At 35.9% G+C, this 16,311-nt stretch overlaps 2 long non-coding RNA genes across 2 annotated transcripts in view; one reads left to right on the forward strand and one right to left on the reverse strand.

Annotated features, from left to right (window-relative positions):
* The first annotated feature begins 2,230 nt into the window (after window positions 1-2,230).
* LOC138701313 (uncharacterized) lies at window positions 2,231-15,142 on the forward strand. Its single transcript, XR_011332499.1, has 3 exons — window positions 2,231-3,436; window positions 8,023-8,408; window positions 14,404-15,142. It is a non-coding gene; the product is annotated as an uncharacterized lncRNA (long non-coding RNA).
* The window catches only part of LOC138701314 (uncharacterized), a 97,446-nt gene continuing 89,263 nt past the window's right edge, over window positions 8,129-16,311 (reverse strand). Inside the window, exon 3 of the long non-coding RNA XR_011332500.1 lies at window positions 8,129-8,266. This is a non-coding gene — a long non-coding RNA (uncharacterized lncRNA). The remainder of the gene's footprint in view (window positions 8,267-16,311) is intronic.

A 16,311-nucleotide genomic window follows, 5' to 3' on the forward strand; every position in this document is an offset into this window, starting at 1 on the left:
TTTATAGCAGTGGTTCCTAATTACTTCCCAATAGAATTTTTAGTGTTTAGACACGGGCCAGAAGACAAATAATAATTTAATGCTCATGTGTTTGAGAAAAATTGCTTCTACAGTGACACTGTTTTGTTTAGCCCTGCGGTTTTCATTTTCCCGTCGCCCGCCGCTAGGAGCTTATCTGCGGCGACCCGGTCTGCCAACACTGAAACATTTAGTAACTATATTTTTGTCAACTGCTCGAAGGCAGGTCTGAATCTCAAAAGTGATACCAACATGGCACCACTCATGAGGCAACTAGGCCAGGAGATAATGGGATAGGGTGGCAAGTTCCTTTCCCCCTCCAATGCATACATCGCCGATTAGCTACATATTACGCTAATCAGACTTCAGATGCATACAAACATTGTTCTTTCTCTGACACATGTCGTTCTTTCTCTGACACATGTCGTCAAATGAGACGTACTACCTGATAATACATATCAGCCATAACCTCAATAATAGGTTCCTGCATTTAACAGTGTTTAATGAAATATCCTTTAGCCCTATATTATATTAATTTCCTCTGTGAGCAGGTGAATGATTAAAAGCGTCAAAGTTGATTCCTAAACTTCTGCTGAGCACGTAGTTCTAAAACGTGAGGCCATACGTCATCTGTCCCTCCTACTTTCCTGACGCTCCCACAGTAACCCTACATCAGAACACGCCAGAATGAAGCTTTCAGTTTTCTACAATGCTTTTAATTTCTCGGAAAGATGAAATTACACAAACTTCCTATGCTACAGTAAAAGTTATTTTTATCATTCTACATAAGGTATACAAGGTGAAAGTGAAATAACCCTGCAGAATTTCAGAGTGAATAACTCTATTGTATGTAACAAAAAGTGTAATACCATGTTGGTGGCACCCTCTTATTCGGCAACTACTGTATTGCGAGTAGGATCGTGATTTTTGTCCGTATTAATAGAAAATCTAATAAAGAATCATTTATCTATCCGGCTTATTTCAAAAGCATGAGCGGTTTTCATGCAGATTTAATTTAAAAACCACTAATTTCAAGCCACTGAACGATGCAATGCACTCTCCTGCATATGTTATTTTCTGTAAGGAGGGATTAAAAGACCAGGAGATTAACAGTGATCTAATTTTGTAACTAGGGTAGTATAAAATGTGTGTATCAGTGTTATTGTTTGTGCTCTGAGAGCTAGCCAATAGAGATACGAGTACCCACGTGTGTGTGACCTTATGGCACCTTATAACATCAACATTCATTCACAGCATTACCCCGCTGCGTTTCATTCCGCAAAGACTCTCGTGGTTGGAGAACAGTACAGTATATGCAACAATTTTATTCTCCTTCCTCTGATACGTATCATCAAGTGAGGTGTACTGTCTGATAATAGACATAACCTATCAGAGGTTACAATTTATTTTCTTTGTGTACCATTTTAAATACTATAATGTATGTTTTTATATAAATGTTGATAAGAGATTTGTTGTTATGATGGAGATTATTATTATTATTATTATTATTATTCCACTCATCCGAAAGTTTGACTAATATTACTGGTAGGCCTATTTCCACGAATCTAGACACATCTTGCTATAGGCTCCTGATGTACTATTCGTAGTAAGAAGCATAATTATTTTTATACTTATAATCCAATATAAATACTGTACAAATCATACTGAATAAAGCAACATTCGCGTTGTGAAACTGACCCATCCGTTATAGACGTAGACTTTCAGCCATTTTTTCTAAGAAAAAGGAAATGATTTCTTAAACTATATTCTTAAAGCAATACTATCGTGATAACCCCAACGACCCAGCAGAAGAGAGAACTCTTATTAAAAGGATTCCTATATTTTCTTTAATTTAATTAATTTTGTTTCATTTCGCACTCGTTACTGCATTCTTAACTGATGTTAGTACGTGTAGTTTACTTAAAATAGTCGCAGTTGTAGGCTTATGTTGAACTCCACCAAGGTTAGTTCGAAGTTAATAAAGATTCGTGCAAAAATTTAAAGAGAAGCAGGAGAATTTCCTGTCACTAGACTAGACACTGTCTCGCAGCTGAGAGGGTAGAGTGGGAAGGGAAGGGGTGAGTGCATGCCCCGAGCGTGACCTTCACAACTGCCCGGCGGTTATGTGGGTCGCTGCTGCAGTGATACACGAACCTACATAGTGAATAAGTCATGTGTCCAGCATGCATCTATCTATCTACACATCCATTAATTAAAATATATTTATTGAAACATATTTATTTTCGCTATAGTGTTATTCGGTTGAGAAGCTTTTGTCATCTAGTCTGCTCTCAAAAATATTGAAAGTTAGAATTTTTAAAACAGTTATATTACCGGTTGTTCTGTATGAATGTGATACTTGGACTCTCACTTTGAGAGAGGAACAGAGGTTACGGGTGTTTGGGAATAAGGTGTTTAGGAAAGTATTTGAGCCAGGAGGGATAAAGTTACAGGAGAATGGAGAAAGTTACACAACGTAGAACTGCAAGTATTTTATTCTTCACCTGACATAATTAGGAACATTAAATCCAGACGTTTGAGATGGGCAGGGCATGTAGCACGTATGGGCGAATCCAGAAATGCATATAGAGTGTTAGTTGGGAGGCCGGAGGGGAAAAAAAAAACTTTGGGGAGGCCGAGACGTAGATGGAAGTTTTGGCTAATGTTTTAAGAATAATTTCCAATATTTTTGGGTCATTCTCACGAAACCCATCACATTTTTTCTTTCCCCTGCATAGATTTCTGTAATGGCTTGTAACTTGAAAAATGTCTCTTGTGTAAATAATATAGGACTATTACATCTAGTTATTCATCCTAAAGACAGGTCGATATTACATTTTCTTATCGCCATGCATAGCTTGGAATACCCAAACATGTGGACACCGTGGATGTCCCGCACTACAAAATATAAATTTCAATGAATATCAGGGATATAATTTATTTATCTTAGGTTATGATGTATATATCAATTTGTTTTATTAGATTTATATTTTTATTCATTTTTAGAGTTATTTTGATTTTTATGGGGTTTTACTTTGTTATTAATGATATAATTTATTTTATTGTATTGAAAAGTACGTTAAAGGAAGTAAACATCTCAAATACAACTGTTTTATAAAAGTTCCCAATGTCACTACAGAAGTGGTGTGGTTTTTTGTCCACGAGTTTTAGGCTTTGCCATGGGACGGAAGATTCTTGGCTTTGAATTTGCCGCTTTAAAGGAGAAGTTCAATGTGGTGCTTCCAGAACATTCGGAAGATAAAGACGGTAATTGCCAGTGCTTTCTCAAACATATAAAAATCTGTATTTGCGTGTCAAGTTCAAAAGCAGCATCGAATAGCAAGTGTTAATTTTTTGAAGTGGACACCGTGGATAAAGTGCCAGCTTAACTACGCAAGGGGGGATTACCAACTGCTGGGTAAGTAATGACTTCATAGGCTACTTATCAAATGTGATCGGAAAAATTAATATGCTTAAAAGTAATTGGTACACACCAGCGCAAAGTCTGAAATGTTGACACCGTGGCCGTAAACACCGTGCATTTATTTAGAACGGGGTATTTAATTCACAGTCCATGATAATTATTATTGATGTGATATTTACGATGTAGGTGGAAAAATATGGTCTCTAGATTACGTAGTTCTAAATGGATACAATATTGTGACTGTATCATATTTGTATTACATGATGAGTGGTAGTAAACTGACTAGAGGACGGAAAAAATATGAGAATAAGGAAAGGACAAGAAAAGAAAGCTTAAAAACAAAAATTTATAAGAGGAAGAAATTTATAAAAGCAAGGTGTGGACACCGTGGAATCTGAAAATTGATTTTGTTTTATTTCTCGTAGCACACGAAGATTTAGACATCGCCACTAACACACCTGACTTATCTTTCACACCTTTAACCAATACCTAGCAAAAAATTAATCTCCTCACAATTTCAGTTATTGCCATTTTTGGGTTCCAAAAGTGACAGTTTCATGAGAATGACCCTTTTGTTGTATTCATTTTACAACATTCGAGTTTTTTATTACTAAAATAAAATGTATAATATGTAGTTTGGTATATTAATGAGTCCAGTTAAAAAAAAATGACTTTATACGATAATATTGTGCAATGTTTGTTATTAAAAAGTTGAATAAGACGCAAGTAAGATCATTATTATTTTAAAAAATAGAAACAAAGGAGCAGGGCACTCCCAGGTTGCTGAAAAAGATACCGCGGCGGCGTCCTGGCATGACTACACCCTGCTTGAGCTATTATCTCATAATCTGTAACGATTCTTGCTGCAATATTATTGGTTAGACTTCTCTGAAAGTCATATAGTAGCCCGAAGATATTCTTCGATAATATTTCTTTGGGACATTGTCTCATTGTGGACTGTTATTTGTAGCGAGTCTTGTAGGTAAAGACGACCTAGTTACCTGCGAATAAAATGCAGTTTTGTTCTTTCTATTATGAACCGTGTCTTTAAATATGTTTGGAATGTCTACGTGGGCTATTCCATATGAAATCGATCATTAAAAAACCTCGCATTTTTTATACTTCTAGTTTTTTCCCTATTTACATAAGGTGCTGAGAACAGTGCATTTTCAAAAATATACTATCGAAAGTCAAACGGTTTTCGTACTATTGAGCGACAAATTTAGCGTATTTTATAAAAACAAGCCTCTTTCAGCGCTCAGAACTCTGGAACCATTTACTGCAGAACATTGAACGAGAGCTCATTTTGAAGCTGACATTTGGTATGTTATGTTAAGAAGTAATCCTTATTTTTATTGTATACAGAGAGAGACAGATAATCTGATTTTACTTACTTTTAGGCTTTTTGCCAATTTGTAAAAATGAGAAAAAAAAACGTGCATTATTAAGAGGGATTCGGCATTGTTTGCTTAGTGGCTCGGCAATAAGTTTCCAGGGTATTAAATAAATTATTTTCACATGCCTGGACTTGAACGGCCCAGTACAGAAAGCACTGGACGAGAGCTGAAGATAAGCGAGCGTTGGGCGTCATTTTACTCCTGTGTTTATGAAAACTTGTGATAAAGCTAGCCCAGCTATGCGTTACTAGACGAAACATCACGTGTTTGTCTCCTGGCCTTGCTTGTCTGGGCTAAATCCCGCCTCACAGTCAGCTGGTTACTTCACGCGCGTACTATTTATTTTCTTTATTTGATATTTTCAATACTTTCTTATCAACGGTGTACCAGTAAAAATATGTGTTTATTTGTACTTTCAATGCGGAATCTAACCATATATTTTAAAAATATTTTTTCGTGGCCAAAGGCGTCTTAATGAAGAAAAATCTAAATTTCTCCATTTCCATAAAAAGTAAGAAAAACTGTTTACGTGTCAATATAAACTTTAATTTCTCAGCATCAAAATAAACCACGATTTTGATCATTGGGTGAAAGGGTTTCGGAGCCACAACAGTTTAAAGTTGCTAATTTTATGAAAATACGATAAATTTTAAATGTTTTTAATTTAAACACTATGAAGTTCTGATGCCTCAAACTTTGCACAAAGCATGGTATCACAGTTGTCAACGGACAGAAAAAGTTTCATTGTATTTAAAAATTGCATGGTCAATTTTCTCTATATTTCGGTCGATTTGAGATGGAATAGCCCGTACATAGAAGTCTTGCGGATGTTATGCGTGTAGTAATTTCTGATATCAGCACCCTCTTGTCATTGTCATAATTAAATCGGTAATTTTAAAACCCCGTAAGTCTGAGATGAGCAGTAAAGAAAGGTCAAAACCTGCGACAACTGAGGATTTGGTTAAAATTGCAGAGGTATTAGATGAGATTAAAAAAATTTGGGGATGTGATCAAAAAGTGGATTAAAGTGGAACTGTAAAAAGATCGAGGAGTATAGGGAAGATAAAAGTGTAGAATAAAATGGATAGAGAAAGAATACTGTATAAGTATTTATAGGAAGTGAGAATAGTGAGAAAGGATTTGGTGTAAGTGGAATAGTGAAAAAGTGAAAATGAACGCAAATAGAAAGAGTGAATAATAATAGTGAAGAAGTGTTATATAGGAGAATTGAATAAATGACAGTAAGAAAGTAGTACTAATATTTGAACATTGGAACAGTAAATGAATATAAGAGAAAGATAGGAGAAAAGGTCAATGGAAAAAATAGGGTAAATAATACAATAGACCACCTCTGTGGTGTAGGGGCCAGCATGCTTGTGTCTTACGGAGAGGGCCCGGGTTCGATTCCCTGTGGGTTGAATTTCCTGGTTGAGGTTTTTCAGGGTTTTCCTTCAATCGTAAAGCAAATGCCAGGAAATTCGGGCCACAACATCTCTGAATATCACCGGCCTCATTCATCACGGAAATCATATTCATAACAAATCAGTAATGCATAGGCTATACAGTCGCCATCTAGTTCACAACAGTAGAACCAGTCTCAACAATAGTACACAGGCCTTCGGATGTCGATGGAATTTAGATACCATGCGAATACCAAAGATTATAATATTCTACATAATTGAAGAGGAAGGGTTGATATCAACTGAAACTCTAACCAATCAACAAGATAGACGACTTGTGGCCTTCGGATTTCACCCAAAAGATTAACGCGCGATATGACCAAAGATGTTAAAGCGAGTATAATAACAGCGAGAAAAAAATAATGTTTAGAAAAAAGTGAAATTGAGATTTTAGTGAATATTAGCACAGTATAGTATATAAGCTTACAGTCACGAAGCTTGAGTTGATGAGGTTACCAGGAACAATAGACTGTGCCGGTACTGTTTCACATTGTACGTGATGAGGCGATAGTAGCGATACTAGTGGTTAGCAACTATCTATGGATCCATATTCCCTGCGGATAGAGCTTCGTGACTGTATATACTAGACCAGCGTTTCTCAAACTATGGTCCGCTGACCACCTGTGGTCCTCGATGTCTGCCCTTGTGGTCCTTCAAAAAAGACAGAAGAAAAAATAAAATTCAATCGAATTGCGTATCACACTATAGTTGAAAATCTCAGAGTTTGTAAATGACACATGCCAATCGCCTTTCACTTTTTCTCCCAGTACTGACATTTTATGAAATTTATTTACCCTACCCGTCTATCGCCTTCCCACTCTACTCTCAGCAACAAAAGAGGGATTTAAAGCACTATGAACGTGGTGTTTCATGCCATCTTTTCCGTACAAATCTGGCGCTGTGCCTGTTATCCAGCTAGGGACCACCCGAATCCATAACAGGACCAAAGTACCGAACCTTTTCGTGTATTTATGACTTTCTTAATAGTTTTGCTGACACCCAGTCTGCACATTCAAATGGTCACGTACTGTACATCGTACACCAATAATAGAACATGCAAAATTGCATCTTTACTTGTTGAAAATCGGGCATGTTTCTGTATTAATTTTTTTTATTTCTGTTTTTGCAAATGACAATATAAGAAATTTTCTTCTATTAATATTAACTTAATTAGTTAATATTAATATAAAATTAATTGAATTAAATTAATTTTAATTAATTATTTCTACATTAAAATGCAAGTATACTGGTATTAAAATATGCTACATAAATGATAAATTTACTTTCGAAGGGAACAAGAGTAAGGTGGTCGCGGAACTGTTCTGACTTAAAAAAGTGGTCCCCACTTCAGAAAAGTTTGAGAAACACTGTACTAAACTGTGATATTAGTTAGAGAAAAAAAGGGATTTGAAAGCAGTAAATAATATTAGAGATATTAGGATTAATGAACAAAAATATAAAATAGCAAAGGAAATGTAGGATAAATATTGAAGGGGAGATAAGGTCGAGTAATAAAAAGGTACATAGTATAAATTGTAGTATTTATGTATACATGTAGTGCTAATAATTTGGTAATGTAATAATGTGTTAATGGTGGCACTGGATACAGAGAAATGTGAGGTACACCATTACAATATGACGTAGAGTGTGATGTAAATATAATATCATATCAAAACCCCGTAAGTCATTCATTTTTCTATTTCGTTTTATGTGAAATAATGAGTCTCCCGTGTGACTTGATGTGCTCGCTTCGCTTCTCCCAACGTAACGCCGACGGCCGCATACTGATGGCAGCACAACGCAACGCAGGATAGCAGATGGCAGCCTAGCCGAGAAATTTGTGAACGGGATAGAATGAGGCACCGCAGCGCAGGGGCAGAAGAGGGGAGGCAGACAGACGCTTCAGTCTGGTTGTGCGAGAGAGCGAAAGGCCCAGTTCAGTATTCACAGTTTCCTCTGCAGTGTTGCTGTGAAAAAGTATGAAACAATTAATAGAACTTGTGAGAGAGTACCCAGCGTTGTATGACACCGCCCATGAAGATTACATGAGAACGAAGCTAAAAGATGAGATATGGAGCAAAATAGCCAGCGAGCTTCATTTTCCTACAGGTATGTTTTAGAGCAGTGGTATTCAATCTATGGTACGCGAGGTAGGCCTATACACCCCACCGATTACGTATGTAAAAATGCTGACATTTATTTTATTATACTTGTTGATAATTATTATATTATATTATATTAGGTATAGTTTCTTTTGAAATAGCAACTCTTGTTTTTCCTTGTGCAAATTATTATTATTATTATTATTATTATTATTATTATTATACAGTAGCTATTAAATACAATATGAGCTATTCGTTCTGAATATCTGCAAGGCGATATTTCACTTCCACTCGTGTATACAGGGTTAGTTAAAAGTCCCGCATCACCTAAATAACTTTTGAAGCATGTGGTTCAGTGACATGAAACTTGGTATGTGGGGATAACCATATACTAAGAACTCAATAATGGTATTACCGAGTTTTTTCTACTTTCGGTTTAACCGGAAGTAACTCCAACTCTCTTATTTTAAATGGAACACCCAATATATATATATATATATATATATATATATATATATATATATATATATATATATATATTGAATAGTGCTCATTAAGAGCTTTTCAAAAAGTACCCACACTTTATTATTATTATTATTATTATTATTATTGTACAGTAGCTAATAATATAATAATAATAATAATAATAATAATAATAATAATAATAATGATAATAATTTATTTTAATACAATATCAGTCCTAATCTTTGTTAATTGCAATGCAGTTTGGGGGTACACTAGCAGAAAAGATTGAATACCACTGTTTTAGAGGATTTATAAAATATACAGAGTGTTTCCGGGCTAGTGTTACTAACTTTCAGGGATGATGGGGAAGAACACATTTATCAATTTGAGATACGCAACCCTGGTCCGGAAATGAAAGTTATAAACAAAAATAGTTCTGTGGAAATTAAATAATTTTATTCCTCTGTACACCTTATTTATGTGTATTTATCTGTACATCTCACACATACTGCATTCTTCTGACGTTGTTTACTTTGTCTACTTACTGTATTCCATTTAGTGCGCTGTCTGAGGGGTGGGGAGAGGAAACTACACTAAAGCAATGCAGATAGCACAATGTCGGTCGGTCCTGACATGCGTAGACAGCAGTGTATGTGTACAAGTTGCAGTGGCCAGTCGATCAGTCCTAGTGAAATGGAGTACACGAGAGCGGAATATGCAGATCTGATTTTCGAATACGGATGAGCCAATGGGAACAGTAGACAAGCTCACAGATTGTATCGTGCCAGTACCCACGTAGGAGACATCCGGCCCACACCATCTTTCCACGACTGTTCCAAAGGTTAAGGGAAGGAGGGCATGTGGTGCCAAATTACAATTTCATTTCCACACAACTATTTTTGCTTATAACTTTCGACTCAGTCATTTCCGGACCATGGTTCCTTATCTCAAATTGATCCATGTGCCCTTCCCCATCTTCCCTAAAAGTTAGTAACACCTGCCCGGAAATACCCTGTATATATGAGCCGTTAAGAGAAGAGCAGAAGTGGTGTAAGTCAAAATTGGGTAGTGAGGTTTAAAGTAAACATTCTGTAAAATACAGCGCAAAGTAAGCAATTAATATGTCCTTCGTGCTATCCATTGACTACTAATAGTTTAAATAAACTGAATATTAATTGCTATTTTGCGCTGTATTTTACAGAATGTTTACTTTAACCCTCATTACCCATTTTTGATTTACACCACTTCTGCTCTCAACGGTTTATATATGTTATTTATTGTTTAAGTCAACTGTCCGAAGACATAAGTGACACCAATAAGGCATCATTCATGAGGCAACTAAGCCAGGAGATAATATGGTAGAGTGGCCAGTTCCTTTCCCCCTCCATTGCATACATCGTTGACTAGTAACATATTTCGCTAACCAGACTTCAGATGTATACAAATAATGATTGTTCTTCCTCTGACATAATATATCAAGTGAAATGTACTGCCTGATAATCAGAACTACGACAAGACCTACTTTGCCATCAAGTTGTATGCACTTCGAGCATACACTTTAAAAATAAATGATGGCGCTGTCTTACGTCACGCAAACAATGACACTCCGTTCAGATACACAACAGTACATCATGTTGGACATCATAGTAACTGAATGAACAGTAAATCTAATTCAAACAATTTTAAGTACGATTGAAATTATATTCTACTAGTTTCTTACCTGCTTTTAACATATGAAGAGCTTGCGGGAAAAACGATGAATGTCACATTTCTATTAAGGATTACATAATGATCTAATTGAGTCTATAACTCAAGATGTAGTGCTGTTTCTATAGAAAATAAAGGAAAGGATTACTGTATTCGTGGTGATAATTCTACTTTTTACCATTTTTCATAAGAACAACATTAAATTTCGCAGTGATCCATTGAATTAGATAATGACATCAACCTTAAGAAAACTATAACATTCATCGTTTTTCCCGCAAACTCTTCATATATGATGCGCCATCAGTGTATATCTACCCCCTCCGTTTACCCACCACAGTAATCCCTCCTCCGGCTTAAGGCTGGTTCACAATAAACCAGGAACGGAAACGACAACGAGAACGGCAATATTGTTAAAATAAATGTATTTAAATGTGAGCACGTGTGAAATAAGTAATGGGAATGTAAAGTGCTAGTGTCTTACCTTTACCGTAGTCAGTCTGACAACTGTGTTTGGCAAATGGCTGACGTGACGTGTATAGGAAGTGGTACCATTCTCAGCTGCACTAGCAACATGCTCACAAACTGGGTACTATACTCTAGGGGACACGCCAAAAACGCTGGCGCCAGCTTTTTTCTTTCTTTCTTTTTTTGGTAGCTTGTTATGCATTGGATGTGTTAACGGTTCCCAACCTAGATCCTTAATTTTCTCATTGTAATCTTTTAAAACAGACCTAAGTCCGTTTAAACAAGGCGTTCCAAAGCAATAGGTAGCGACGAATCACTGCTGAATGCAGTGAATGAAATCGTCTTGCAGACTAAATGAATAGAAAACCTACATTACGTTTTGTGATTAAATACACAGTTAATTATAAAATTAAGTTTGAAGTTTCAGCAGTCCGGCAACATCTCCGCTAACACACTCTACTCGTGATACAGATGTAAGAGGTCAACGAACTCTGTGTGTCTCGGTACGTGAGCTGCTCTCTGCCTCGACGTTGCCACTTGCTTGCATCGTGCAGTGGCTTGAAATTAGAGGATGAAAGAGTAATGGAACGGAGAAAAATTCTCTCCGGCGCCGGGATTTGAACCCGGGTTTTCAACTCTACGTGCTGACGCTTTATCCACTAAGCCACACCGGATTCCACCCCGGCGTCGGAAGAATCGTCTCAGTTTTAAGTCCCAACTCTTGGGTTCCCTCTAGTGGCCGCCCTCTGCACTACGTCATAGATATCTATGAACCTAGGACCGAAGTCCACACATGTGCTGAGGTGCACTCGTAATGAGTGACTAGTGACTAGAATCCGGTGTGGCTTAGTGGATAAAGCGTCAGCACGTAGAGTTGAAAACCCGGGTTCAAATCCCGGCGCCGGAGAGAATTTTTCTCCGTTCCATTACTCTTTCATCGTATGATGACGCAGAATGTCTGCATGGAAATATCATATGTACTTCGGTGCATTATAATAATATATATGATATGCGTAAATCACTTCGTGATTTAAGACGGCGCTTATTCCGTCGGATCCCGGCCAACTAGTCACTCATGACGAGTGCACCTCAGCACATGTGTGGACTTCAGTTCTACGTTCATAGACATCTATGACGTAGTGCAGAGGGCGGCCACTAGAGGGAACCCAAGAGTTGGAACTTAAAACTGAGACGATTCTTCCGACGCCGGGGTGGAATCCGGTGTGGCTTAGTGGATAAAGCGTCAGCACGTAGAGTTGAAAACCCGGGTTCAAATCCCGGCGCCGGAGAGAATTTTTCTCCGTTCCATTACTTTTTCATCGTATGATGACGCAGAATGTCTGCATGGAAATATCATATGTACTTCGGTACATTATAATAATATATTTGAAATTAGAGGTTTTTAAAATTAAATTTACATGAAAATCGTCCACGCTATTGAAATACGACAGAGGGATAAATTGTATTATTCTTTATTAGAATTCCTATCGATATGGACAAAAATCACGATCCTATTCTTAATAGTTACCGAATAAGAGGTTGGAAAAAAACATTTTCTTTTCTGAGAAATCTATGAACTTTCCATCAATATGATATTATAGTTTTTTGTTACATACAATATGAGCTATTCGCTCTGGATATCTGCAAGGCGATATTTCACTTCCACTCGTGTACATATGAAGTTCAAGTCAAAAAGATACATGCAAATGTCATATATTCATAATTTCTTCCTTTAAATAAATAAATAAATAAATAAATGGCTGCCTAGAATAACGTTGTAAGTCAGTTTTTACAGTTTGTCAGGAAATTAAAACTATGTTTATTCCATACTGGTTGAGTGTTAGAGAAGGCCGTATGGCCTTAACTCTGCCAGGTTAAATAAATCATTATTATTATTATTATTATTATTATTATTATTATTATTATTACTAACATTACAAAATATGACTGTGTTAGGTCTGTATTAATACTTCAGTAAGTATTCACATCATATATATATATATATGTATTGCCTTCATCTTCCAATTAACACAACTTTTTGAACATTTATAGTAGAAAAACGTTGCAGACTCGCTGGGCTGCTGATCCGGAGCTGCGTTCGGGCTTGGGTTGGATCCCCCTTCGGACTTTGGTTACTTCGGAGGTTTTCCCCAGCCGTGGGACTGAAGCCGGATGGTCTATGGCGAGTCCTTGGCATCAACCCCTTTGATTTGATTACCTGGTTGGGTTTTTCCGAGGTTTCCCCCACCGAAAAGGCAAATGCCGGGTAATATTTTGGCGAATCCTCGGACCACATCTCATCTCACTACATCTCGCCAAAATGTAAAAAAAATTGTACAAAATTGTAAAAATTGTAGAAAATTACTAAATTGTAAAACTATAAAAATTTGTAAAAATTGTAATTGTAATATTGTAAAATGTTGACATGTTCCACATCTTAAAGCTTCATTGCTCATGTAAGATCTATGGAATAAAATAAATGAATGAATGAATGAATGAATGAATGAATGCATGTCAATCCAGAAGAACAACGTTGTAAAGCAAAGAAACTTAAATACTGTCCATATTTCCTGGTAGATTCTTTATGGTTGTTACATTTGAGTACATTAAATAATAATAATAATAATAATAATAATAATAATAATAATAATAATAATAATAATAATAGACAAATGTATATCATAAGAACTTGAAACAAATTACACAACTTAGATCATATGTTTAGGCATATAATATCAATATTAAACTTACACAGACAAAAATCCTTTTTTTTTTCTTTATTCTCTTATTGGGCCATGGTAGAATCCAGAGTAACCATGATCTTATTACCTTTAACTATTCTCCTTACTCTACTCTACTCTATAGGGCTACATTGACTTACAACCTTATTCTACTCACCAGTTCAGGTCGTTTCACACCTGGTTTAATGTCATCTTTCTTCTAAGTACATTCTTTCCCCTGATCCTTCAATGTCTTACGTACATTGTCCTTCCATTGCATGATATTAATCTTACGTTTTCTTTTACTATTTACGTTTTTTATGAGACCATGTGACACGCTACAAGTATGATTGTCCGCCATTTTATTTGCGTTAAACGTTATTCAACTCAGCAACACAATCAAAATACTATAGCTCTCGAAGTTGTGTGAATATCAGCAAGACGGTGACAGCACATGATGTAAGATGTGCGATACAATATTTTTCAGCCTAAAACTCAGTTTGGCCAAAAACGGACTTACAACGTTATCCTAGGCAGCCATTCAAATAAATAATTAAATAAATAAATGCATTGACTAATTAAAGTAAAAAAAGAACGTTAAAATTAAATTTAAGTTATTCATAACTTTATTCTTTTTATGTTTAGGTGAGTCAGTGAAGGAACAATGGCGGAAACTTAGGGATTGTCACAGAGACGCACTGAGAAGACAGAAAAAGAAAAGAAGCAGCGATGCCAGTGCAATCTGCAAACTCTGGACGTACCAGAGACAAATGGAGTTCCTCTTACCCTACATGAACAACAGGCCAACATCAACCAACTTTTCTGAAAGTGATGTCATCGACATTGTTGTTGAGAACATGAAGATGGAAGAAAACTTCACGCAAGTGGGAGAAAACAGTGTGGAGGTGGAGAACGAGGATGTTAATGATGAAGAGGGAACGAATGAAAGTGTTGTAGTAGAGGAAAATCAAAGGACACCTTTCGTATCGAATGTCATGAAAGAGGCCGTAGGTCATACGAGAAAACAATCCCTAGAAATAGATGCCTTTCGAAAAAAAATTATTGCTTCCCAAGATGATGATCCGTTATTTCAATTTTTTATGTCTATGTACAACACGACGAAAAGAATGCCTCCTGCGTCACAACTCAGAATTAAAAAGAAAGTTTTCCTTGCAATTTCGGAGGAAGAAGAAGAAATTATAAATAATACTGAACTATCCCCAGAACTTTCGACCTCCTATGTGGTGCCACGCAGCTCGACGAGCCATATGATGTATAATTTGTAAATTGCCGTAATTTCAAAGTTACTAAAATAATTATGTAAAATTTTGTGTAAATAAAGTTTATATCCACTTCTTTGATATGGTGTTCAATGAAATTGTGAATTTCGTCAAATTTACTTCCAGTTACACGAAAATATTTATTAAATTCTGCATCACAAAATTCATGACAGGTATCTGAAACGAATTCGCCATGAGTATCCCTTTAATTAAGGGGTTAGGTACAGCTTACAGCAGTAAAATTTTGGAAATATTCAACATTTTTTTCCTCCATTACTGTATCTTGCACAATAATGAAAATTAGTATGTGTAAAACACTGTATTTCTGCTATATGAAAAAATATTTTTACGATTTAATAAAATTATTTACTTTTTTTTTTCTTTTTTTTTTCAAATTCAGTTCACTGTACTGACAGTTTCCCCACATAACTAAAAAACTATCCAACATTCTGTGATGAAGTTTTTGTGTGTATTTATGCATGTCATATCTACAATATGATGCAAGATCACTTCTCTACTTTTGATAGATTGATAAAAAATAAATTCATTTTAAAAATGGTCAAATATCAGTATTTTCTTGTAACACAAAATTAAAAAAAATGTTTATTAAGGAATGTAGTTGAAAGAGCATGATATTGTAAACATGAGTTTCAGCAATAAAATAAAAGAGAGAGAACGTGAAAAGGTTAACAAGTTTATGAGTTATGAGGGAAACGCTTCATCACTGCACAGTAAACTGCCACCACTTTGAATTTTGAAAATAGTACATTATGCAACGGAGCCTATAATGAAGGTAATTAAGAAGTGAGTATGGATATTTATGAAACGAGCGCAAGCGAGTTTCATACGACTTTTTACGCTCGACCATATTTCTAACTTGATATTATTAATTTTAATTGTATCTGACCTTCAGCAATGTTCCGTATGTTGTGAGATGTGCGCAGACGCGAAAGTATTGATTTTTTCCGAGGAACTTATCCACATTGACCTTGTTAGGCCATAAGAACCTACAGAGATAACATTGAAATTAAATTAGACATTGAAAAACGAGATGACAAATTGAATTTATTTGAATATTATTTACAATTAACGCTAATTATTATAGTAACAGAACATAACCTTCTGCGACAGTATTGGATTTCCAGCCTCCGTGACTTTTCGCTAATACTCTTTCGATTGCATATCCGCGAATAATCGATACTTGCGGTTTTATAACGGTAGAAAGCTGACCTGTTATTGGCTGAACAGTTGTAACCTGAGTCTTCATTGGCTG

This window comes from Periplaneta americana, chromosome 6 (assembly GCF_040183065.1).
Source record: "Periplaneta americana isolate PAMFEO1 chromosome 6, P.americana_PAMFEO1_priV1, whole genome shotgun sequence".
NCBI classification, from domain to species: Eukaryota; Metazoa; Arthropoda; class Insecta; order Blattodea; family Blattidae; genus Periplaneta; species Periplaneta americana.